General features: G+C 42.1%; 1 long non-coding RNA gene across 1 annotated transcript; it reads right to left on the bottom strand.

Annotated features, from left to right (window-relative positions):
• Positions 1-2,677: 2,677 nt before the first annotated feature.
• Positions 2,678-23,923, bottom strand: LOC107967008 (uncharacterized). The gene is made up of 3 exons (XR_001707113.3): positions 23,801-23,923; positions 18,191-18,301; positions 2,678-2,905 (listed from the first exon to the last, which is right to left on the bottom strand). It is a non-coding gene; the product is annotated as an uncharacterized LOC107967008 (long non-coding RNA).
• Between the last annotated feature and the right edge of the window lie 500 nt (positions 23,924-24,423).

Raw genomic sequence — 24,423 nt, forward strand, 5'->3', positions numbered from 1 at the left:
AACAATCTTGCTCCTAGGTATGTACCCAAACGAAATGAAATCAGAGGGGCTGAGCTCAGTGGCTCATGCCTGTAATCCCAGCACTTTGGGAGGCCAAGGCAGGTGGATCACCTGAGGTCAGGAGTTCGAGGCCACCCTGACCAACAAGGTGAAACCCCATCTACTAAAAATACAAAAATTTACTGGGTGTGGTGGCATGTGCCTGTAATCCCAGCTACTCAGGAGGCTGAGGCAGGAGAATTGCTTCAACCTGGGAGGCGGAGGTTGCAGTGAGCCGAGATCGCGCCACTGCACTCCAGCCTGGGCGACGGAGCAAGACACGGTCTCAAAAAAAGAAAAACAAAAAAAGAAAAAGAAATGAAATCAGAGAGATCTGCACGCCCATGTTTATTGCAGCACTATTCACAATCGCTAAGATTTGGAAGCAACCTAAGTGTCCATCAACAGATGAATGGATAAAGAAAATGCGGTACATATACACAATAGAGTACTACTATTCAGCCATAAAAAGGAATGAGATCATGTCATTTACAACAACACTGATGGATGGTCCTTATGTTAAGTGAAATAAACCAGGTACAGAAAGACAAACTTTGCATGGTCTCACTTATTTGTGGGAGCTAAAATTTAAAACAATTGAACTCATTGACATAGAGAGTAGAAGGATGGTTACCAGAGACTGTGAAGCGTATTGGGGGAGCGGAGGGGAAGTCAGAATGGTTAATAAGTACAAAAAAAAAATTAGAATGAATAAGACAGTATTTGCTAGCACAACAGGGTGACTATAGTCAAAAATAATTTAATTGTACATTAGAAAATAACTTATTCAATTGTTTGTAACAAAAAAGATAAATGCTTGAGGTGATAGATACCCCATTTATTCTTAAGTGATTATTATACTTTACATTCCTGTATCAAAATATATACACCTACTATGTACCCACAAAAATTAAAAAATAAAAATTTTTTAAGTGGTGGAGTAAGGATTTGAACCCAGGTCTGCCTGATCCCAAAGGCCATGCTCTTTTCACTATATATTCTGACTCTGCCTAGAGTGATCATTCAGGGCTGGAAAGAAATGAACTGGTGGGGAGCAGTTTGGAATCACTCAAGACTCCTGAGCCCAATGTAGAAGAAAAGAGGTTTAAATTTATAGCTCTGCAGACTTCAATCCCTCAGCAAGCACCGGGTGTACTGTCCTTCTCAGGTGCCTCTCCACACCCCTAGAACCCCCATCCACATGCTGAAGGCTGTGTGCTGCTGAGAGCTTTGCACTTCCAACGCCTGACTGGGAGAAACTGAATGATGCACGGAAATGGCTAAGGCCAGCATCAGCTGAGAGGAGGGAAAGAGGCCGACACAGAGTAGTGTCTCAGGCTGAAATGGGCATTCAGGACAAGGAGGTGGGAGAGAGGGGAGGAATAAGCGCAAAAAGGGTGGGTAGGCTAGGAGGAGGAAGGGCTGGGGAAAAGCCTGTCAGGTCAATGGGACCAAGGAAGGGTAATGAGAGGAAGGGGGCCAGGGTGAGGGGAACGGGCAGTTTGAGTGAGTGATCAAACGGGAGTGGGAAATAGATGGGCAAGAAGGAGAAAGAGGAAAATGAAATTGAAGATGGACATTTGTCTTGGGAAAAAGAAAGAACTTTGGAGGAAAACCAGTGTGCTCACTTACTCCAGCAGGGACAGGAAAGACAAGTGTTGCTGTGGAACCCAGAAGTAGCAGGCTGCCTAGGTCAGGCTTGATTCTAACATGTGTTGGTGATGGGATAGGGCTCTCAGCAGCCTGGCTGACATTACTGTAACTTTTGGGCTTCACGTGATCTGGCAAATGCAAGTAACTGTACTAATTCCACCTCCTAGTTAGATAACCCTTTTTTTTTTTTTTTTTTCTGAGACTGAGTCTCCCTCTATCACCCAGGCTGGAGTGCAGTGGCACAATCTCAGCTCACTACAATCTCAACCTCCCAGGCTCAAGCAATTCTCTTGACTCAGCCTCCGGAGTAGCTGGGATTACAGGTATCTGCCACCATGCCCAGATAATTTTTTTATTTTCAATAGAGACAGGGTTTCACCATGTTGGCCAGGCTGGTCTCGAACTCCTGACCTCAAGTGAGCCACCCGCCTCAGCCTCCCAAAGTGCTGGGATTACAGGCGGATTACACTGCACCTAGCCAGATAACAACATTTTCTAAGTGCTTTCCCTTGTTCTCATCTGGTCCCTGCAACACTTAACCAGTATGATGAGATGGTCCCATTATGCCCATTTTACAGGGAAAGAAATTAGACTCAGGTGAAACAACTTGCTCAGAGTCATAGATCAAGTACATGACTGAATAGAAACAACAGGTTGGTTGTGATTTTACCAAAACCATTATTGACCAGTCTGAGATTATAGGCCGCGGTGGCTCAAGCCTGTAATTCTAGCACTTTGGAAGGCCAAGGCAGGCAGATCACCTGAGGTCAGGAGTTCGAGAGCAGCCTGGCAAACCTGGTGAAACCCCATCTCTACTAAAAATACAAAAATTAGCCGGGCATGGTGGCAGGCTCCTGTAATCTCGGCTGCTCAGGAGGCTGAGCCAGGACAATTGCTTGAACCTGGAGGGTGGAGTTTGCAGTGAGCCAGGGTCACCCCACTGTACTCCAGCCTGGGCGACAGAGTGAGACTCCATCTCAAAATAATAATAATTATTATTATTATTATAGCAGGAAGTGACTCAGTGACAAGAAGTAACATACAGGTGATGACGGGCTGAACCCACCAAAAAATATCCCCACCCTCAAAAACCATTCCTTCTTTGTCCATAAAGTCGATGAAGGCAGATGCTTCTCACCCTAGACCTCAGGTCTCCAGGTCCCTCGTAGCAGCTCTGAGAGTCCTCAGTGTGGAGCCCCATGTCAAGCATTCCCTAAGTGAAAACAATAATCAGTTTAGTAATTTGGGAGCCATCAAGAACTCATTCATGGCTTAGATATTGTCAAATATGTGCAAGTGAAATTACTGCTCCTTGTTCTTCGGGGGTGAGGTGGTATTAGACACCTCTATCTTATCTCTTAGGCTGCTTTGCTTGCCCTATTGTTTTAGAAGGTGATTAGCTTTTTTTCTGGTTGGTGTGCAAGACCCATATAACTTAGGTGGTCATTTTGTAATGCCCAACTTTGTTTTTTCCTTTATTCACCTAGCCTTGTTTCTCCCTTAGCTAAGAGAACCAGACAAACTCCATCTTGGCTCTTTCACTGGCAGCCCCTTCCTCAAGGACTTAACTTGTGCAAGCTGACTCCCAGCGCATCCAAGAATGCAATTAACTGATAAGATACTGTGGCAAGCTGTATCCGCAGTCCCCAAGAATTCGTCTGATTGATAACGCCCAAAACCCCGCGTCTATCACCTTGTAATAGTCTTAAAGCCCCTGCACCTGGAACTGTTTACTTTCCTGTAACCATTTATCCTTTTAACTTTTTGACTACTTGACTTCTGTAAAATTGTTCTAACTAGACCCCCCCACTCCCCTTCCTAAACCAAGGTATAAAAGTTAATCAAGACCCTTCCTCGGGGCTGAGAGAATTTTGAGCGTTAGCCGTCTCTTTGGCCGCCGGCTTAAATAAAGGACTCTTAATTCGCCTCAAAGTGTGGCGTTTTCTCTAACTTGTTTAGGTATAACAATTTGATCTATTGATGCTGAACACTAGGGATTCCAAAACTTTTTATTGCTAAGAAGGAGTCAGCTGCCTGAAAGTCTGGGGGAAGAGTTTTCCAGGCAGATGGAACAGAGACAAAAAGGCTCTAGGGCAAGAGTGATCTTGGTGAGTTCAGGAAACAAAAGTTTGGTGAGGCTGAAATGCAGGGAGCAGCCGGAAAATGGCATGAAAAGGCCGGATGCAGTGGCTCATGACTGTAATCTCAGCACTTTGGGAGGCTGAGGTGGGCAGATCACATGAGGCCAGAAGTTTCAGAGCAGCCTGGCCAACATGGTGAAATTCTGTCTCTCCTAAAACTACAAAAATTAGCCAGGCATAGTGGCACACTCTTGTAGTCTCAGCTACTCAGGAGGCTGAGGCACAAGAATTGCTTGAACCTGGGAGGTGGAAGTTGCAGTGAGCTGAGATCGCGCCGCTGTATTCCAGCCTGGGTGCTCTGTTTCTGAAACAAAAAAAAAAAGAAGTCAGAGAGGAAGGCGGCGTTCAACTATGGGATCCTTGCAATGTAGGGTATGAAATCTTGACAGGGATGGGCTGCCAGAAGAGATAGGAATGTCCCCTTTGGAGTCCCCAATTTAACATTACAGAATGGCAGAGAAAGTGAGACTGAGGAAACCCATTCCAACCATGCTGAGCCCCTAAACAAAGGAGGCTGTTAGAAATGAGGTGGGTGATTGGGAGGAAACACAAAGACCACCAGTTTGCAACACGAAAAGCAAGTGGCCTGAATAACTTTGTTAAGCACCACACCAACTTCTTCAACTTAGAGAACAAGGGTGGTTCGAGAGGATATTTGAGATATAACCCTGATTTAAAGCTGCAGATTGTCCCAGGTGATTTCCCTCTAGAGGGCGCCTCTGGAGCGGTACGGTATCTTCCCATTGTTTTGTTTGCTTGTTTGTTTTGGGTTTTTGTTTTTTTTTTTTTTTTTTTTTGAGACGAAGTTTTGCTCGTTGCCCAGGCTGGAGTGCAGTGGCGTGATCTCGGCTCACTGCAACCTCTGCCTCCCGGGTTCAAGCCATTCTCCTGCCTCAGCCTCCTGAGTATCTGGGATTACAGGCACCTGCCACCATGCACAGCTTATTTTTTTGTATTTTTAGTAGAGATGGGGTTTCACCTTGTTGGCCAGGCTGGTCTCGAACTCCTGACTTCAGGTGACCCACCCACCTCGGCATCCCAAAGTGCTGGGATTACAGGCATGAGCCACCACGACCGGCCCCATTGTTCTCTTAATAGAAAAATGGGAAACATTTTATTGGTGGCAGTACATGAAAGTTTATTATTACACAGTAGCTCAGGACTTGTTCTCTTAAAATGTGTAGCTAGAATATATAGGGTTTTAACATGTTGTCTGATGGTATGTATGGTTGAAACGGAGGCTAAAGTCCTGAAAGGCAAAACAAATAAAATGCTCAAAGGTAACACTACCCTGTAGATCTCAGTTGTGTCACTTCAGAAAAAATGAGGATGTTAAAGTCTTAGGTATTTGTTTTTAGAGGGCTTATTTGAAAATTATTTACCTCTTGCATCTGGAGTTTCTGTATACTGCTGCCACTTTAGATGAAGCCGCCATCATCTCTCAACTGTATTATTGTAAGATTAATAACTAACTTATCTTTCTGCTTCCATGCTTGCATCCTTACATGTGTTCCCCAAACAGCAGTCTCAGTGAATCTTCTAAAAACTACTAAACAAGTTTTTAGAACTTCTAAAGCTCTAAAATCAGGACTTCTTTTTCCTAATAAGTGGTTGCCTAGGTTACTTAGATCAACCCTTCTGCTGAAAATAATTTTAAAAAGAAAAACTGGACAAAATATAGAAATATTTTCTTAAAATCAATAAAGAGATGACAAAACAGTAAGGAATTATCATTTCAAAAAGTGAAGGGAAAGCTTAGAGGGTTTGGAAACCATGGAAACCACTTTTGCCCTGAAGGCACTTGCATATTCTCCCATTTCTAATATTTGACACCGTCACTGGGGGTCTCAGTGTACAGAAATCAAGGCCAGGGGCTGGCAAAGTAGGGAGTCTCATAGAAGACTGTGGTGGACAGGCTCTAAGCTCCCTCTACCCTAAGTGTCGGGAAAGGGACCTGTGACTTTCATGTAACTGACAGAAAGTGGCAAAGTGATGGGATATCACTCCCAGGGTAGTTATGTTATAAAAGACTAGGTCTTGTTAGTAAACTCTCTCTCCATTGCAAGCTGTGAAGAAGGAAGCTGTCGTAAAGTAAGTGGCCACATTGGAGCAGCCCACATGGCAAGGAACTTCGGGCAGCTTCCAGCAAAAAATTAAAGCTACAGACTCAAGACACCCCATCGTCAGAGGCATGTGAACCAGAGCAACTCCATCTTGAATAGGAGCTGGGTAAAATAAGGCTGAGACCTGCTAGGCTGCATTCCCAGGTGGTTAAGATATTCTAAGTCACAGGATGAGTTAGGAGGTCGGCACAAAATACGAGTCATAAAGACCTCGCTGATGAAACAGTTTGCAGTAGAGAAGCCGGCTAAAACCCACCAAAAGCAAGAGAGTGATGAGAGTGACCTTTGGTCATCCTCACTGCTACACTCCCGCCAGCACCATGAATTTATAAATTACCCTATAGGGTCTAAAAAGGGGAGGCATGGAAAATCTACCCCTTTTTTTAAGCATATCATCAAGAAATAAACTTAAAAATGGCAACCAGCTGCCCTCAGGCTGCTCTGTAACCATTTTTTTTTATTCTACTTACTTTCTTAATCAACTTGCTTTCACTTTACTCTATGGACTCGCCCTGAATTATTTCTTGCGCAAGATCCAAGAACCCTCTCTTGGGGTCTGAATCAGGACCCCTTTCCTGTAACATCTTTCTGGCAACCACAGAAGGGAATATAGTGTGGAAACCCCCGACCCAAAGGGTAACTTTGGATAAGTGGTGGGGTCCTGTGGCATCTTTCTTATGAGCCACAGAAGGGACAAAACTGAGGAGACCCACCAACCCAAAGGAAATAGACCGCAGCACTGATTGGACGACTTTGGGTAAGTGGTGGAGTACCCAGGTAAAGAATGGGATTGGGTTAGAGGCCCAACTTAGGCTAGTTAGAGTCTCTCCCAAAACAGAATGAGTTAGAGGCCCCTCTCAATAAAAGGCAAGGATACTTGACTGACCTTGGGTTAGAGGCCCAACTTAGGAGGATTAGAGTCCCTCCTAAGATTTAGGGGGTTAGAGGCCTCTCTCAGTAAAGTCCCTCTCATCTAAGAACAGGTTTGGCATTATGGGATGTTAACTGCTATTTTCTTTGGATTAATCTGCCTTGCACTCTTTGCTGATGGCTATGAGTGACAGAATTAGGCACGTACAGTATCGTGGGACATGGGGAGCTTTTTGCTTCCTAAAAGGGAAACTTGAGAGCTGGTGGGACTACTGGAAAAGATCCCTTCATGACCAACAAGCGGCCACCTGAACTTTTCAGGGTCGCTGCAATGGGTGGCTCTTTCTCTGGCCTCCCTGAGAGCCTCGCCTTCCCCACCCTGCCACAAGCAATGCTTTTCTTTCTCTCATTTCTTTTTTTTTCTATTACTCAGGGTGACCATCTTGCCCAGAGAACACATGTTGAAACTCCTGGTCGGAGGTTGGATTTATGATGATAGGGGCAAGTTTGAGCCTTGCCAGTTTGATACAGGGTGCTAAGCAGAATGGTTAATGTCTATGTTTTGTCACACATATTTTGCTCTGACCAGAACAGAAAAAGATAATTTTCCTTTTGTGTTGCGTCTTGGCCCCCAGGGCTGTGGTGCAGCCAGACGGGTCACTAGGGACACTCAGGGAAAGGGAACCCAGAAACCTGGCATGCCAGCAAAAGGATAAGAATGTTTCACCAGTCAGACGCCTGGCCTCTCTCTCTCTCTCTCTCTCTCTCTGTGTGTGTGTGTGTGTGTGTGTATGTATGTGTAAACTGGAAGAGGTTTCCCTCTGGTCAGTCATGTCCTTGGGAGCCTGACCTTGTAACCATGTGGCTGTGCTTTCTCTTTTCACAATGGTGGCCCAAGTTTAGGGTGCAATTTCTGGCTTACGGATGAATCCTTTATCTTCTGTCTGTCTGTGTATTTGTATGTGTTGTGTGTGTGACGTTTATATCTGAAAGAGCTTTGATTAATTGGTTTAATAGTAATAAAAGCTTAAATCAAATATTTTGTCAGAAAAGTAAAAAGTATAATGCGTTTTAGTTCATGTGACTTAAGTAATCCTCAGAAAATAAAGACAGTTTTAAAGATTATTGGTAAAATAAAAATATCTTCAAAAATGTAAACATTTGGTCTAAATTACACAGGTTAGATATTAAGTTTGCTAAAGGCTTTAAGGTCATAAACTGCTTCTTTGACGTTTAAAAATTGTTCAATTTACCTCCCTTGGAGATATTAGATTGTAGGTAAGACCTGGACACATGTGTAGTTAGCCATGTCCCCTAGCTATGCTGGAGGGTCAGCTCTTATCTGCACTTCTGCCTGGTGTGTCCTAGGCTAGGCTCCACACCTAGTACATCATTAAAATCCCAAACTTACCAAGGTTTTCACCAAAAATAAAAGTTGCCAGGAGTTAACATTATAACATGTAATTGAGACTACTGAGGAAACGGTTCTACATTTAAGGCATGTAAAAGAAAAGTAAAACGTGTTTTTGGTAAAAGATTATAAGAAGGCATAGGAATGTGGATTTTTTGCCTAAGTTTAAAGGGTCAAAGGATTGTTTTAAGTTAAATAAAATAAAGCTAAAGGTTTGAACAAGTTATCGAAGACTTGTAAAGAACTAATTGTAAAAGAAATTGTGTGTGTAAACATGTTGGCTAAAGTTAAAGTGGCATTATTCAGTTTTTCTGTAAACTGAACATTGGAACAAAAGCACAACAGGTTTTTCTTAGAGCAAAAACCTGCTTATAATCTGCTCTTTAACAAAAATTTTTAAGGGTTATAAAAGGTTTATGAGAATCTTACCTTATGGCCAAACATTAAAATTTGGTAGATTTGTCTATAAGGTTTTATTAAGAACTGGGTTTGACATCAGTAATGCCCTAATGCAACAGTGACATTTGGCTTTTTTTGGCATAAAAATCATACAGGAAGCATCATTAAATATAATATAGTGTTTAGCTTTCTTTGGGCTGTATTTGTATAAATGTGTTATTGATATGTGTTCCAAAATTATTTTAAAACTCCTGTAATTCTGATAGGACTTAGTGTATGATGGTTACATAAAATCCTTGTGTGCCACAAAGATAATCAAAATTTCCTAGTCAATTTTGGCTTTAATAGTGACTGTGCTAAAACTTTTTGTCATCCATAAAAAAACTGTAGTCTTGTTTTGTTCCTCTTTAGAAGGTGGTTTACAATCAGTTGTAGAACTATACAGGGGCTCTTAAATGCAGGTTTTCTGGTAACTTCGGAGATTGTGACATCAGAATAGAGGAAAAAAACTTTCAGAGCTCTCACAGGGAGCTGAAATGTTCATGAATATCAAACAAAAGTTAACTGCATAGAGTAACTAAAGAAGTCTGAAGTATCTTCTAAACTTTTTGCTTAAAACGTTTTTGCTTAAATACTTTGTTTTGTTTTTCAGAGTCAAGAAAACTTTTTTTTGGGCTATTTACAGCTTTTAGCAATTGAGTAAAGTATACTCCTCTGAACAAAATTTGGAGCTTATTTGTTTCTCTCTACCTGATTTCTCCAGAATTTGGAAACTAGTTGTGAATATTCTTAAGTTATGGCAATATAGGTATTTGCATAAGTGCAATAAGAATGTTTTCTTTTGCAACAGGACACAATTGGAGAAATTGGTTATTTTACCAACACTTTGACTGGAATGGTGTGCTTTTCTTTAAGGAATCAAACTTGACTTGTAAAGCCAATAAAAGCCCCTTGGGGAATTGGCCTCAGACCTTGTCTACAAGGTCCCCATACAAGGTATGGATAACAGTCCCCATACAAGGTTTCTGACCTGTGGTAAGTAAAGAATGTCACTTTCTAACAGGTCCAGAAGCCCCAGGTTATCTTGCGACCCCAAGAGGAGAGGAATTTACTCAACTCACAGGTATTTGAGGGTACAAACCCATGAAAGGGCTCGGCTCTAAAAAAGTCTTATGTAAGATTCCTTCTATGGAACAGAGTTCCATCAAAGCCAGTGCAAAAAGAGCTTATGAAAAAAATAATTATTTTTGCTGCATTTTATACAAGTAATCAGGCCAAGCAAAACAAAGCAAATTGGTCTTACCATAACTTATCTTTAGTAAAAATGGGACACTGGAGAGAGAAATTATGTTTCAAGAACTGTGGTACACTGGTTATTAAATTCTAGTCTCATCAGTTGTTTTTAAGTTTGTTTCTGCAATTTAGGCTAACGCTGCTTATTTCTGTGAACCAACCAGTAATCTCTGACTGCTGCTCAGAAGAAACAAAAGGGAAGGGTAATGTGAAAATCTGAATCAGTATTCTAATTCTGGGCATGTACTGGAATCATCTAGCAACCCTATATCAGCTTGTTTCCAATAGTTGCCCAATTCATAGAAAGCCTTCTAATTTAGTTTACTTGAGATAGTTTTTCTTATTTTGCTTTACTGTTGTGGAATATATTGCTGTTGTACTCTTTGTGTAGGAATGTAGGATAAGCTTACTGAACGTTTTCTTAAACTAAATACGTATTAATCTTCGAGATATCACCTTTTCTCGGAACTCAAAGTTATGATTGGCCCTTGCCATACCAATGCTTTCTGATTGAGTTCCTCTCTACCCTAAACACAAGAGGCTGTAATAGCTAGGCAGAAATATCATCACCCCTATTCAGGTGAAGCCGTTACAAAAGATGGATCGTCATCCCTCTGCAACCTTAGGATTAAGGGTTCTCCTATAAAAGGCAGAAGGGACATGTCAGAGGCATATGAACCAGAACAACTCCATCTTGAATAGGAGCTGGGTAAAATAAGGCTGAGACCTGCTAGGCTGCATTCCCAGACAGTTAAGTCATTCTAAGTCACAGGATGAGTTAGGAGGTTAGCGCAAAATACAGGTCATAAAGATGTTGCTGATAAAACAGTTTGCAGTAAAGAAGCTGGCTAAAACCCACCAAAAGCAAGATAGTGATGAGAGTGGTCTCTGGTCATCCTCACTGCTACACTCCCACCAGCACCAATGACAGTTTAGAAATGCCATGGCAACGTGAGGAAGTTACGCTATATGGTCTAAAAATGGGAGGCATGAATAATCCACCCCTTGTTTAGGATATCATCAAGAAATAACCATAAAAATGGGCAACCAGCAGCCCTCAGGGCTACTCTGTCTATGGAGTAGCCATTCTTTTATTCTTCTACTTTCTTAATAAACTTGCTTTCACTTTACTCTGTGGACTCGCCCTGAATTATTTCTTGCGCAAGATCCAAGAACCCTCACTTGGGGTCTGAATCAGGACCCCTTTCCTTTAACACTATGAATTCCAGCAAATACAAAAGAAATACACACATAGAGCCATCATAGTGAAGATAAAGAAAACCAACGAAAAAGAGGAAAGCTTAAAAGCTGCTAGGGAAAAATATAAATTATGTTTAAAGAGAGGTATATAACATGTGAGAGGCACTCTATTTGTTGAGTGAATAAATACTCGCACTGCATTTGGGAGCTTTTCTTCTTACTCGCCCTATAACTCATATCACTTGACCTCTTTGAAACTCAGTTTCCTAATCTGCAAAATGCAGTAACAATACCTGCTTTACAAGGACAATTGTGAGGATTACATTTGTATTGAGTTTTATATAAAGCACCTAATAGTTTCTACTATAATTTAGGTACTCTTGATCTATGCAGATTATTTCCCTAACAGGTTTTTGATTTGTGCAAATTTACTCTCCAGTCTAGGTCTCCAGGCCAGGTTTCTTCTCATTTCCAAAAAGTCATCTTGAAATACCTACATATATACCACATATTTCCTTCCAGTATAAAGGGCAGGAAGCTTCAGCAAAAGCAGTCCTATTGCAATAACACCTGCTCAGCCACAGCATGGGAAAAAAAAAGTCAATGAACAATACCTAGCTTAGAGTATGCCTGATAATTCCCTGAATTAAAATGTACTCAGCAGTACTTTAGAAATTTTTATTATGGTAAGAATTAACTGAGGGACTTGTTAGTAATACACTTTTTGATTCTCTTCTCTGAAGAATCTGATTCATTAGGTTTAGGGCAAAGCCCAGGAATCTGACTTTTTAACAAACATCCAAGTGACTCTTACCTTTGTGGAATATTGGGAATATGGCTAGGAGGTGAGGATTACAAAGTTGGTCATACCACTGATCAATGTGAGTGAAAAAATATTCCCCACTATAGGAAAGGAGAAGAGAAACTGCAGGCAAGGGGCTAGATCTGAGAAGACGAATGTAACATGGTCCATCCCTAGATAGGTTCACTCACGTTTGGAAGGCACAGATGTGCAGGAAATAAAATTTTAAGGCAAGCCAACTATGATCTCCTTGAATGGGCAATAACGGGCAAAATAGAGGTTTTGACTGTGGGGGTCTGAGAAAGCTTTGTGGAGGAAGTACCTTCTGAGCTAGGCTGCTCTCTACAGCTCTAAAATTCTTCCCAGGTGAATATGAAAAGAGAGTCAAATTCCAAGAATGACAAGTAGTTTTGAGCAAAGGAAGAAAGGTACAAAATGCCAGAGCTGGTTTGAGTAAAAACAAAAAAATTGAGCTATTTCTTCCATACCCGAAGAGAAAATGCTATGCTAAGTGGATGGAGAGGTAGAAAAGGGCCAGGTGGAAATGACTGGACAGTTTGAAAATCTGTTGCAGAGGTCTGACTAAATTGTGGGAGAGAATGGGTAGGTGAGAAGAGAACACGGACCCTGAAAAATCTACTGAGACCAGGAGCCCCTGAGATAGGCAAAGCCCAAGGTCAGTTCCTGCCTCAGGAGCCCCAATCCCCACACTTTCAAGGGTCACTTTCTGACTCCATAACTGACCAACAAATTCTGAGACTTTAGCTTCAAAATGCCAAAACCCTCTGCTAATTCATTCCAGTGGTAGGGACCCTGTAAGTCCCCTCCTGAAACTTTCAACACTTCTCTGCCTGCTCTAACCCCTGCCTACTCATCTAGCATCTTTCACTTGTTCAAAAGTCCTGTTTGTTCTGTGAAAGGAAAAAATAGAACGGGTGGCAGGTTTTCCCAGTGCAGTTCCCAGCTTGAATTTTCCCTTTGGCTTAGTGATTTGGGGGTCCCAAGATTTACTTTCCTTTTACCGTTCCTACATCAGGAATGATTTCTCTCTTTTCATTAGCAATTTCTTCTTTTCTCCTCCTCTTCATTTGACTAACTTATTATACTCCTTTGTCAGGTCTCTATTTAAATATTTCTTACTCAAAAGAAGCCTTTCCTACTCCTTTAGTCTAAACTGTCCTCCACTCGTGACCTGTTACGCCCTTCTAATTTTTCATCATAGCATGTACAAATATTTAAGATTACATGCTTATTTTTGTTGTGGCTCTCTCCTTTCACACAGTAAGCTCTGGGACCTATCTGTGTCCTTCACCACCCTTTACTCGGTACCTAGCCCAGAGCTCACTCTCACCATTAATATTTGTTTTAAAGAGAGAGGAAGGAGAGCATTGCGACCTTAATAACTCTCAGCCCACAGCCTTGGCATACCCCCTTCTCAGGACCCTCTGAATTCTCAAGAGCCTCTTGCCTTTCCTGTCTTCTTCTCTAGAGTGTGTGCCTGGGTTCAAATCCTGGTGTTAATATTCACTAGCTGTGTTACACTGGATAAGTGGTCTATACTGTTTAAATCTCGGTTTTCTGAGGTGATAGCAGTTACCTCATAGGGTTGTTAGGAGGATTATGAGAAAATCCATGTGAAACATCTAACAGAGTACCTGGAAAATTATTGATAAAGATTAGCTGCCATTGTTATTGTCATTAATAACTGGCAATCTCTAAGATTCAAGCTATTGGGCTTTCTTCCCACAAGAAAGTTCTCATTATATATATAAATCTGTGTATCTTTATATATATATATATATATATAAATCTGTGTATCTTTATATATATATATACACACACACATAATATATGTATGTATATATACTTACGTACATAAAGAGTTCTTATAAATCAATAAGAAAATACAAGCACAATAGGAAAATGAGCAAACATTATAAACATGCAAATTCATAGAAAGAAATATGTTTTAAAATTGTAATGTTATTATCAGAGTAAAAAGGAGAGATGGAGTATAGTCTGACTCTCAGGTACTCCCATAACTTTCCTGCTATAGTTCCTCCCACTGGTGTTGGGGAAGAAGGAAAAGCAGAAAGGCAGCATCCCCTTCCTTGGCCAGGTGACGCTGTGCTCCCGTCTCTGTGGGTGGTTACTGCTTCTCTGGCTAACACAGACTGGCGTGATGGCCTCTGTGAGGCAGGTGTCCAGATGCTGGCACTTCTGGAGCATATATGTAGTTATCTGGAGGTCACATATTTGTCTAATTCTTCTCATGCCCCCTTATAATACCCCCCACCAGAAATGTATTTGTAGGAATCCTCAGTGATGCCTCTGAGGATGAGATCCCTTGTGTGCGCTCCCTCGTATGCAGTCTCAGTGAGATCTCAGTTCCATTCCTTGGAGTACTTCAACCTCCCTGGGACACTGCTGTCACCACCACCAGGGTTTCACTACTCTAGAACTGTGAAGTTTTCCTCCAAATGCAGAGGGAACACCCCTCCTCCCCCCCCAACTCTATACAACAGAGATTCTAAATAAGCAAGGTGGTATACTTATTGTAAGAGAATTCCGCAATAGACTCCTCCAAGGAGATTTGGTGGCTGAAGAAGCTAAAGGTCTTCCCCTGGAAGTGGTCCCAGAGCATGGCCCTGGGGAGAGCACTGGGGCTTACATTGCTCAGTTCCACCTTCATTCCCCTCTTTTTTTTTTTTTTTAATCTTCCCCTCAATTTATTTCCTTCTTAAAAAGATGATTTAGCAGGGTGATCCCCTGGGAAGTTGTTAGAAATCAAGGCTCTCAAGCCCATCCCAGACCTTCTAAATCAGAACCTGTACTTTAACAACACCCCTAGATCATTCCCATATAAACTACAGTTTGAAAAGTACTGATACATAGGACAGAATTTTTGGATTCTCCCACCCCAGTTATTCACACTTAAGTTCATTTTTAGCCCCACAGCTCCATTCCCTGCCTTTGGCCTGTGGTCTTCACTGCCAGCAAGGACTCCTTGCCTAATTAGCTAGTCAGCCTACAGGGTCTACCGCAGTAGTGCTGCAGGGATTCCATTTAGGCAGCTTTACGTCTGTTCATTTTGAAGCAATGTTGGTATCATCTGCACCAGTAACTCCATAATACCCTCTTCTTCAGGTGTGTTTTCAGATATTTCAGCTGGGCGCAGTGGCTCATCCCTGTGATCCCAGAACTTTTGGGAGACCAAGGTGGGCAAATCACAAGGTCAGGAAATCAAGACCATCCTGGCCAACATGATAAAACCCAGTCTTTGCTAAAATACAAAAAATTAGCCAGGTGTGGTGGCGGGCACCTATAGTCCCAGCTACTCGGGAGGCTGAGGCAGGGGAATCGCTTGAACCCAGGAGGCGGAGGTTGCAGTGAGCCAAGATTGCACCACTGCACTCCAGCCTGATGACAGAACAAGACTCCATGTCAGAAAAAAAAAAAAAGATACTTCAATATATTATAAAGAAGGAATTGATTATAATGCACCTACTCGTTAGCAAATGCACACAAAGATTCACTGTACTTAGAAATAAAGAGCACAGCTTACACTGAAATCATACATGCACATGGTCCTTAAAGATAATTCTTTCATCAGCTCATAACTTATATCAAAGATTGGTAAGGACAGTACCACTCTCAGCAGAGAGGCAGAAAAGGGCTCTAGCTGGTGTCTACCTGCCACTCTAAGGTGCAAAGCCTCTAGAATTCACTGAGAGGTTCTTTGGCATGCTTCCTAGGACGTAAGTCTCAGAAAATACAAAGACCTGCCTTGTAAGGTTTTAGAATTCATTGTTTCCTCTGTCTAGTTTGCTTTCTTGATGGTTTTAACCAGCTGAATGAGCCAACATTGGGGTATTATTTTTCTCCTCTAAAAAGCCCTTATCTCCAGAACTTTCTGTCTGATTAACCCTGTGACATATTAAAAATTTGAAGCCAATGCCTGTAATCCCAGCACTTTGAGAGGCCAAGGTGGGCAGATCACCTGAGGTCAGGAGTTCAAGATTAGCCTGGCCAATATGATGAAACCTATCTCTACTAAAAATACAAAAACTAGCCAGATGTGGCAGCACGCACTTGTAATCCCAGCTACTCAGGAGGCTGAGATGAGAGAATTGCTTGAACCCAGGAGGCCGTTGTTGCAGTGAGCTAAGATTGCACCATCGAATTCCAGCCTGGGAGACAGAGTGAGACTCTGTCTCAAAAAAAAAAAAAAAAAAAAATGAAGCCAATGTTAGAAAACTCAAGTCAGAAAGTTATTTTCCGGCTTGATTGTTTTGTCCTTTGTAGTTGACAAATTTCTCAGAGACTGCAGGGTATTTTTCTGATTCAAATATCCTCAGGATAAAAGTTTCTCAAGTCCTGTTTAGTTACCGGAGAGGGATATTAGTTTGTTCACTAGAGGTTAGGAAAGAGACTGTCTTCTTTGGAGCAAACTTGTATAGTCATTATGTTAAAAGGGTAGTGCTATGGTTTGAGTGTGGCTCCCAAAAGCACATGATGGAAACTTAATCACCATTGTAATAGATTAAGGGGTGGAATCTTCAAGAGATGATTAGGCCATAAAAGTTCTTCTCTTATAAGTAGATGAATGCTGTTGTTGCAGGAGTGGGTTCCTTAGTTGGCCCTCATTTGCTCTCTCTCTCACCCTGTCTTTGCCCTTCCAACACGGGTTACCACAGCAAGAAGGCCCTCACCGGAAGCTGGCCCCTTGATCTTGGACTTTCCAGCCTCCCAAATTCTGAGCCGATAAATTTCTCTTCATTGTAATTTACCCAGTCTGTGGTATTCTGTTACAGCAGCACAAAAAAGACTAAAACAGACGGCATTTAATAGGATGCAATCATAAGGCAACTTTATTTTTTAACCTGCTCCCTCTGCTCAGGGGCTAGTTTCTTCCTTGCCCCTTAGTAAAACCTCAGGTAGGTGGGTTCCTGTAGCTTCTCCAGACACTCAGAAAAATTAAAAAGTACTCCAGTCATTTTTAGTCATAAAACAGTCTCATAATAGTCAAAACTCTGAACTTTAAGGCAAATTTTTCTCTTTCTCTCCTTCCCCAGCCCAAGCCGATTCAGGCTGGAAGCTGAATATACTCAGAGGTTCACTCAGGAAGCCTGAACTGAAGAGAAGGAGGCAGGGGCAGGGGAAGAGGCAGGGGCAGGGGAAGGGGCAGGGGTGGGGGTGTGGGTAGGCATTGGCACAGCTAGCTTCTTTGTTTTCCAGCCTAATCCTTCTACTTCTCCTCCCCTACTTTCTCTGGGGTATGGATCTGACAGGGTTTGGGGTAGAGGTGGGAGAAGGAAAGAGCGAGAAAGGAGAAAAGGCCTTAGTTCAGGGGAACAGTAGTACTTGGTGGTAGTGTTCCATGATCTTTGCAGATGCTTACTATGGACTCCTCACACAGGGCACTTATGTGGGGCCCTTACAGATGGCTCCACTGAACACATTGGTCTGTAACAGACCCTCCTGCTGGCCACTTACTCCATACGTTTCTGCGTTTGATTCTAACCCCCTGCTGCCTAGCACCCTTTAGGAGGAAGCCGACTTACTAAAGTGGGGTCTCCTGCAAAACAACCTTCATGTTTATATTTTCCCTTCCCCTATCTGGTTCACAAGAAATACACGCTCCAGCCCTGCTTTTAATCTTTGCCTTTGCCTTTAATCTTCTCCAGCATGGGGCAAAGACCAGTCACTTTGGGCCTGTCAATTCGACAGACATTGTTTTCCAGCTTTTCCAGCTGATCTTTTAAAGCCCCATCTCACGAGACTTAGGGTGAGGAGGAGCTCACCACCTCCAACCTACCACAAGGTAAGAAGGTGGAAGAAAAAAGTGCCACAGTGCCTCAACCTTTTTTTTCCAGAGTTTCTCTTCTGCAGTTCTTTTTTTTTTTTTTTTTTTTTTTTAAAGACAGAATCTCGCTCTGTTGCCCAGGCTGGACTGCAGTGGCACGATCTCAGCTCATTGCAGCCTCCACCTCCCAGGTTCAAGCAGTTCTCCTGCCTCAGCCTCCTGAGTAGCTGGGATTACAGGCGCCTGCCCTCACACCCAGCTAATTTTTGTATTTTATTTAGTAGAGCCAAGGTTTCACCATGTTGGCCAGGCTCATCTCAAACTCTTGACCTCTAGTAATTTGCCCGCCTAGGCCTCCCAAAGTGCTGGGATTACAAGCATGAGCCGCCGCACCCAGCCACTCCCTCAGTTCTTCAACCTCAAACCATGAGGGATTGAGGAATGGATACTGACCTGTAGCTCACAAAACCTTTGCTGGTCCTGCCTTGGTAGTCCAACACTCCACCTTGAAGTAGGGGCTTGCCACCTTCTGTTATTTACTTTGCTTCTGGGCTGCAGCTGCATCTAAGACAGAGGTAACTCATTTTAATATCATGTCATACTCTCTATAGCTCCACATTGTGCCCTTAAAGTTTCATTTTAAAGCTCTCGGAGAAGGGAGCATCTCCACCTTTTCCGAGCACTATTTTAGACATGTGAATGATAGACTGCCTTCTTTTTTCTTTCTGTCCTCCTCATTAACAGTTTATTACAGTTTTTTTTTTTTTTTTTTTTTTTTGAGACAGAGTCTCGCTCTGTCGCCCAGGCTGGAGTGCAGTGGCACAATCTCGGCCCACTGCAGCTCTGCCTCCCGGGTTCACGCCGTTCTCCTGCCTCAGCCTCCCGAGTAGCTGGGACTACAGGCGCCCGCCACCACGCCTGGCTAATTTTTTGTATTTTTAGTAGAGACGGGGTTTCACCATGTTACCCAGGATGGTCTCAATCTCCTGACCTCGTGATCCGCCCACCTCGGCCTCCCAAAGTGCTGGGATTACAGGCGTGAGCCACCGCGCCCGGCCTTATTACACTATTTTTGTGAGGATTTCTCTTTTCCTTTTTTTACGTTGGGAAATAAAGTTGAGCAATTCACTATAACTCTGAGTCAGAAAAAATTTTTATTTAGGAGCTTCAGAAAAGTAGGAAAAGCCTGCTGTTTCTCTTGTTGAAACAGTTCAAGAAAATCCCTTTGGATTTGTGAGTGGGTTTTTGGTTTGTTTTACTTCGCTTCGCTTTGCTTTGCTTTTTACATTGGAAACTACAGTTAGGGAGATTTTAAACAAATTCAAGTTTTAAAAAATTATTTTTAGCTCTTCACATCTGGATTTCAAAAACATGGAAAGAGGGTTGATTTTTTTCTCCCCGTTGTGTGTGGCCTGACTGGTGATACTGTGAGTGCTACGAGAGGGTGCCTGTCCTGATTGGATGAAAGTCGTGGGCTAGTTGGGGTTGGAGAAGAGCTGTAAACAGAATCCTAGAGTCGTGTGCTGGCGCTCAGAAGTGAGTGGATTACAGGCAGGCCCAGTTAGGACCGTAGCTTTGTAACACTGAAAATGGCATCAGCATCCCAACCTTAAGGATTACCTTATGTAGAGTAGATTTTGAGCTTCAATAAAACCATGCATTGTCAATAGCCTACACTTCCTAATATCTGTTTCTGTTTCTATGGGAGCTCCTTTACAACTCTAAGCTGTAAATAACGGCAATGCAAAACACCATTCCCTCTTACCTCCCCACCGCACCCCACCCCCAAATAAAAACGAGTTTGGGCTCAATTTACACATGCATCTTTGCTATTTTTGTAATTTTAATTTTTCTCTTTACTAATTTTGTGTTTTGGTTTTGGTTCATTTGTAGGCAATAATCATTAGCAGCAGCAATGATTGAGAATTGGGTTTCATAGTCTGACCATTTGGTGATCTCTATAAATAGATGAATGACTTATAGAGACATATTCTCTTTTGTGTGAGAGAAAATGGAGAATCTGGATTATTAGTTCTTTTTGTTTGTCTATTTGTCTACTTTGAGCCCAAATGAATTAAGAATCCTGGGCTCACTGGGAAGGAGAACAAATCTTTCATACTGAGACTGGTGAGTTTTGGGGTTTCTGTATTACCCTTAACCCATGATGGAATTTTTAATTGAAGTATAAGATTTCTTTATTTGTCTCTGTTTGTCTATGTGTCCATAATTTAGAAAGATCTTTACCTTTCACAGTGTAAGTATGTAAAATTTTCCTACCTCTAGATAATACTAATAAATTAGATTATCAATCTCTTTTTAAAGAGGCTCTTTTCTGATTGGCTGATAGAGATAAATAAGCACTTATATAAAAAGAATATTCTTAAAATTCCCAGAAAATAATGGATTTGAACTTCTAATACTTTAAATATGCTACATTTTAAAAATATCCTTATCTCCTTCTTTAATGTGTTTCATTACAGACACAAAGACCTAGGGCCATTTCTTGGTACTCTTCTGTGTCCAGGTGACTGCAATACAGCTAAACAGCTTTTCTGATATGATAGCCTCTGCCAATTTAGTTAGACACGGTGCAATATGAATCAAGTCCATCTGTAGGAAACTATCTTCATACAGATGAAGGGTTCCTAGTCCAGTTCTAAATAAAAATTTCTTCCTGTCTCTGTAAAACATCTCAGACTGGATAGAACAGATCAAGTAGAGTAGTGATTTATGATACAGTGTGAAGATCCTATCTATTAAGCATGTGCCTGGTGTAAGGCCGTAAGACTTGAAGAAACAATTTGAAGAAATTGTCTTCAGAGAATACTTCAAACATTGCAAAATATCTTAACACCTTGCTGTGATCCACACAGAAGACCAACTGGCATGACTTATTTATGAGATCTTTGCAAATGCAATGAAGGCATTGGTCTCTTCCAAATTGAGAATGAGCATTACCACAATGACATGCATCCTTGGACATAACTAACATCAGGACTGTAACATAAATATGCTGCTACCATACTATGTAAAACATCATGAAATGGCCGCTCTTCTAAAAGATGTAGGTAGAGAGATGGCAATGCATAGGATCTGTCCAGCTTTATTCCAGACCAGCGCCAGGATCGCCAACAGGTGCACCTTCTCTATCAGAGAGAATGATGTGTTCAGAGAGAACTTGTTTCACCAGAGTTTTTTCACCACTCCTTTCCTCTTGAGAGGACTAGTTCATAAAGGTCAGGAATGATAATCCATTCATTTCCTACAGTTAGACTACAGATTTGCCCAGGAACACTAGGGGGCAACCCCTGAACATAATTTACCTTTTCTCCTACTATGCCTTATTTTTCACTGGTCCAAATAACCACTGCAACTGGCAATATTTTCTTCCTGTTTAAATTACTGTTTTCTTTCTTTCCTTCTTTGTTTTTTTCTTTCTTTCCTTCTCTCTCTCTCTTTTTTTTGACTGCTTCAATTTCTTGATTTTGAGACTGATTCACAGTCCCACATTCTTGTTGGTGACCTAAAGCTTCTTCTAATGATTTGACAAGATTTCCTTGGAGTGGGCAAAGATTTCTTAAGCAGAACATAAAAGCAGTAATCAATCATATGATGGCTTATACCTGGAAATCAGAGTACAGGTAAAAATGGCTCAGATTCAAAATTCTTATGTCTTGAAGCCTGACACGGTGGTTGACAGGTCCTTCTGTTTGTGCTTCATATTCTTGCTAAATTATTTTTGAAAGTTTTCTAAAGATAATCTCTGGGATAAACTTTGCCAAATAATTTGTAACCAGGAACACGAGGAACAACTGGTGAGCCTCTTTTGTCCTTTTTAGAAAAGATTTGAGACAAGCAGGGGCAGGTGGTGGTGGGCTCATCTCCAAACCGCTGTGAGAGTTAGCATGACGGTAGCAAGCCCACTGACCTCACGCTACTTCATCCTCCTCAGTCCTCTCCGCCCAGGTGGCAGGGAGCACGCCCTCCGCTGACCAGCGCACCGGTGGCTCCAAGTACCCAGTCTTTGGCATCAGTGGCCACCAGGCTGCAGCTCTGTGAACAGCAGCTGCAGAGGAGCTTCCTGCCAGCCCAGGGAAGCCATAGCCTGTGCATGATCAGCCCCTTTTAGGAAACTAAGGTTGATTTGATGGAGCCAGTGCTGGCAAAGCTCTCCAAGGAAAACCGTCCTGGTACCTGGATTTATCCAGGATCCAACCTTGGAGGTGGTAAGGGAGGTCACTTTCGTGGCAGGCCAAGAGCCTTGAGAGGTTTTGAAAAATTCAAGAAGAGGCTGGCCACGGTGGCTCATGCCTATAATTCCAGTACTTTGGGTGGCTGAAACGAGTGGATCACCTGAGGTCAGGAGTTCGAGACGAGCCTGGCCAACATGGCGAAGGAAGGAAGGAAGATTCAAGAAGAAAGGAATTAGGCCAAAATGTATAGATACTACAGATGAAATCTTATGGAGAAATTTCCTTGGACTTACCATCTTAGCTTCAAGACAGCAAATGAATAGAAGCTTGTAAAAGATCAAGCTGAGATTTCTTAGAGAACCTCTAGCGGAACAAACTTAAAGAAGGCCCATATGGTTAACAGTCTTGCTGCACCTGCTTAAAGAACCAGGCCAAATCTAATAAGACCATACTGATTTTGTCATCAAGAATCTTTGAGGTTCTTTGTAATAAAAAGTGGTGGGACTACTAGGAAAAAATTGTGCTTAATTTGAAAATTACGTGTTGTCATTCCGGAGCACACCTGACTTGTCTGATTCCAATTCTGTGGGAGCTGTTTTGCAGCTCTATAAAGTGTAGATAACTGGCAGCAATGCTAAATCATTCTTGTCTATAGATATGCAAATGAATTCTGTCCAGTAAAACAACAACAACAACAAAAAAAACCCCATCTGGCTGTATTTGCACAGTCATTTTAATATTCCGGATCTATAAATGTGTCTGTCCTTGGGATTCTCCTTTCACCTGGTTGTAATACTTCACTGCTTTCCTCATGAATTAGTTAAATAAAAACTTTAACTCATGTTTATTCTTACATCTGTATAAGAGTACTGATCTTACCTGTTTATCAAAATTATCTTTTAATGCCTACTTAGAACTAAATTATCCTTCAATGGCTTGTCCCGTCTTTGTTTTAGCCACAGAGGGCCTAGAGACTTTAAGGCAAAGTATCAGAGACTTTTGAGGCAGCCCAGTCTGGCGACCTTCCCAGCAACCTAGCGCAGAAACTTTCTAGAAGCTTTATGATGACAGCCCTGTTCAGAAGCACTTGGTGTTTTTTCTGTTCTATTGACTGAGGTGTCCTGACACTATTTTGGCAGACATTGTAATGTGCTGAGAAGTTGTACCAGGTATCTCATCATCAAAATGGAAATTTCAAAAGGCTGTCCTGAGTAGCCCCTGAGATTGTGCACCCCACTTTAGCGATGGCTAATATATCCTATTGTCAATGCATAGATGACAGTAATGATAATGGCTTGCTGGAAAAATGCTGAGGATACTTGTCCAGTTCAGAAAAAAGGCCTTCATCTTTCACCACAGTATATGCCCTCCTGGGTACTTATGGCTTGCTTGAGTGTGTGTAGGACCATCGTCATTATCAAAACATGTATTCCTAACAGCAGAGAGTGAGACCTTTTCTTAGGACGGTTACTAAACAAACCCAGAAGTTAATGTTACCTTGGGAACATGTCAAGTTTCTGAGTCATAAAGCCCTAAGTTAGTAGCTGGAAAGTCCATCATCAAGGTTAAGGGCATCCCCCAGAATGCTAGAATGATTTTGACAATTTGAAAAACTTTGTTTAATTATTGCTCAGGGAAGAAACATCCACAAACATCTTTGTTTAGCAGAGGACTTCTGTGACAGATGAGTCAAAGTAAGTAAAAAGAACAAAACAAGCCAGGCAAGTTGGCTCCTGTAATCCCAGCACTTTGGGAGGCTGAGACAGGCAGATCACCTGAGGTCAGGAGTTCGAGAACATCCTGGCCAACATGGCAAAACCCCATCTCTACTAAAAATACAAAAAAGTTAGCCAGGCATGGTGGCACTCACCTGTAATCCCAGCTACTCAGGAGGCTGAGGCACCAGAATCACTTGAACCCGGGAGGCAGAGGTTTCAGTGAGCCGAGATCGACCACTGCACTCCAGCCTAGGCGACAGAGTGAGAATCCGTCTCTGAAAAAAAAAAAAAAAAGAACAAAACAAATTAAAAAGTTTTACACAAGTGTGTCATTGTTAACAGTTTGATATACAGCCTATCATGACTCAGTCCTTTGTTTCTGGATCATCTAATTTAGGACAAAGCTATTTTGAGCTGGGGAAAAGAAATTTCTGGAAAATTGAGAAAATAGCGTTAGTAGAGGAAGGCTCCTTTGCAGTACCTATTGCTTTCATGAGAAGGATTTTTCCCTAAACCCTCTGACCCTAGGTCTTACGCCTCTCAAGTGAATTGCCTGACTTGAAAGGGGAACTGGGTGTGTGTGGCCCAGCCCTGTCCTCCTGCCCTCTTTCTCTCCCTCTGGGAATCTTCCTATCTACAGAGCGGTAGTGCTTATGGCTGCTTGACTCTGGTTTTTCAGGTCAGACTATAACTTGGCAAATCTCTCTGATACCAGAGGAGTTCAGGATTGGGAAGTCTACTGTTGCCACATACTTCTATTCCAACTTTATTAGGG

Source organism: Pan troglodytes, chromosome 9 (assembly GCF_028858775.2).
Source record: "Pan troglodytes isolate AG18354 chromosome 9, NHGRI_mPanTro3-v2.0_pri, whole genome shotgun sequence".
Classification (NCBI taxonomy): Eukaryota; Metazoa; Chordata; class Mammalia; order Primates; family Hominidae; genus Pan; species Pan troglodytes.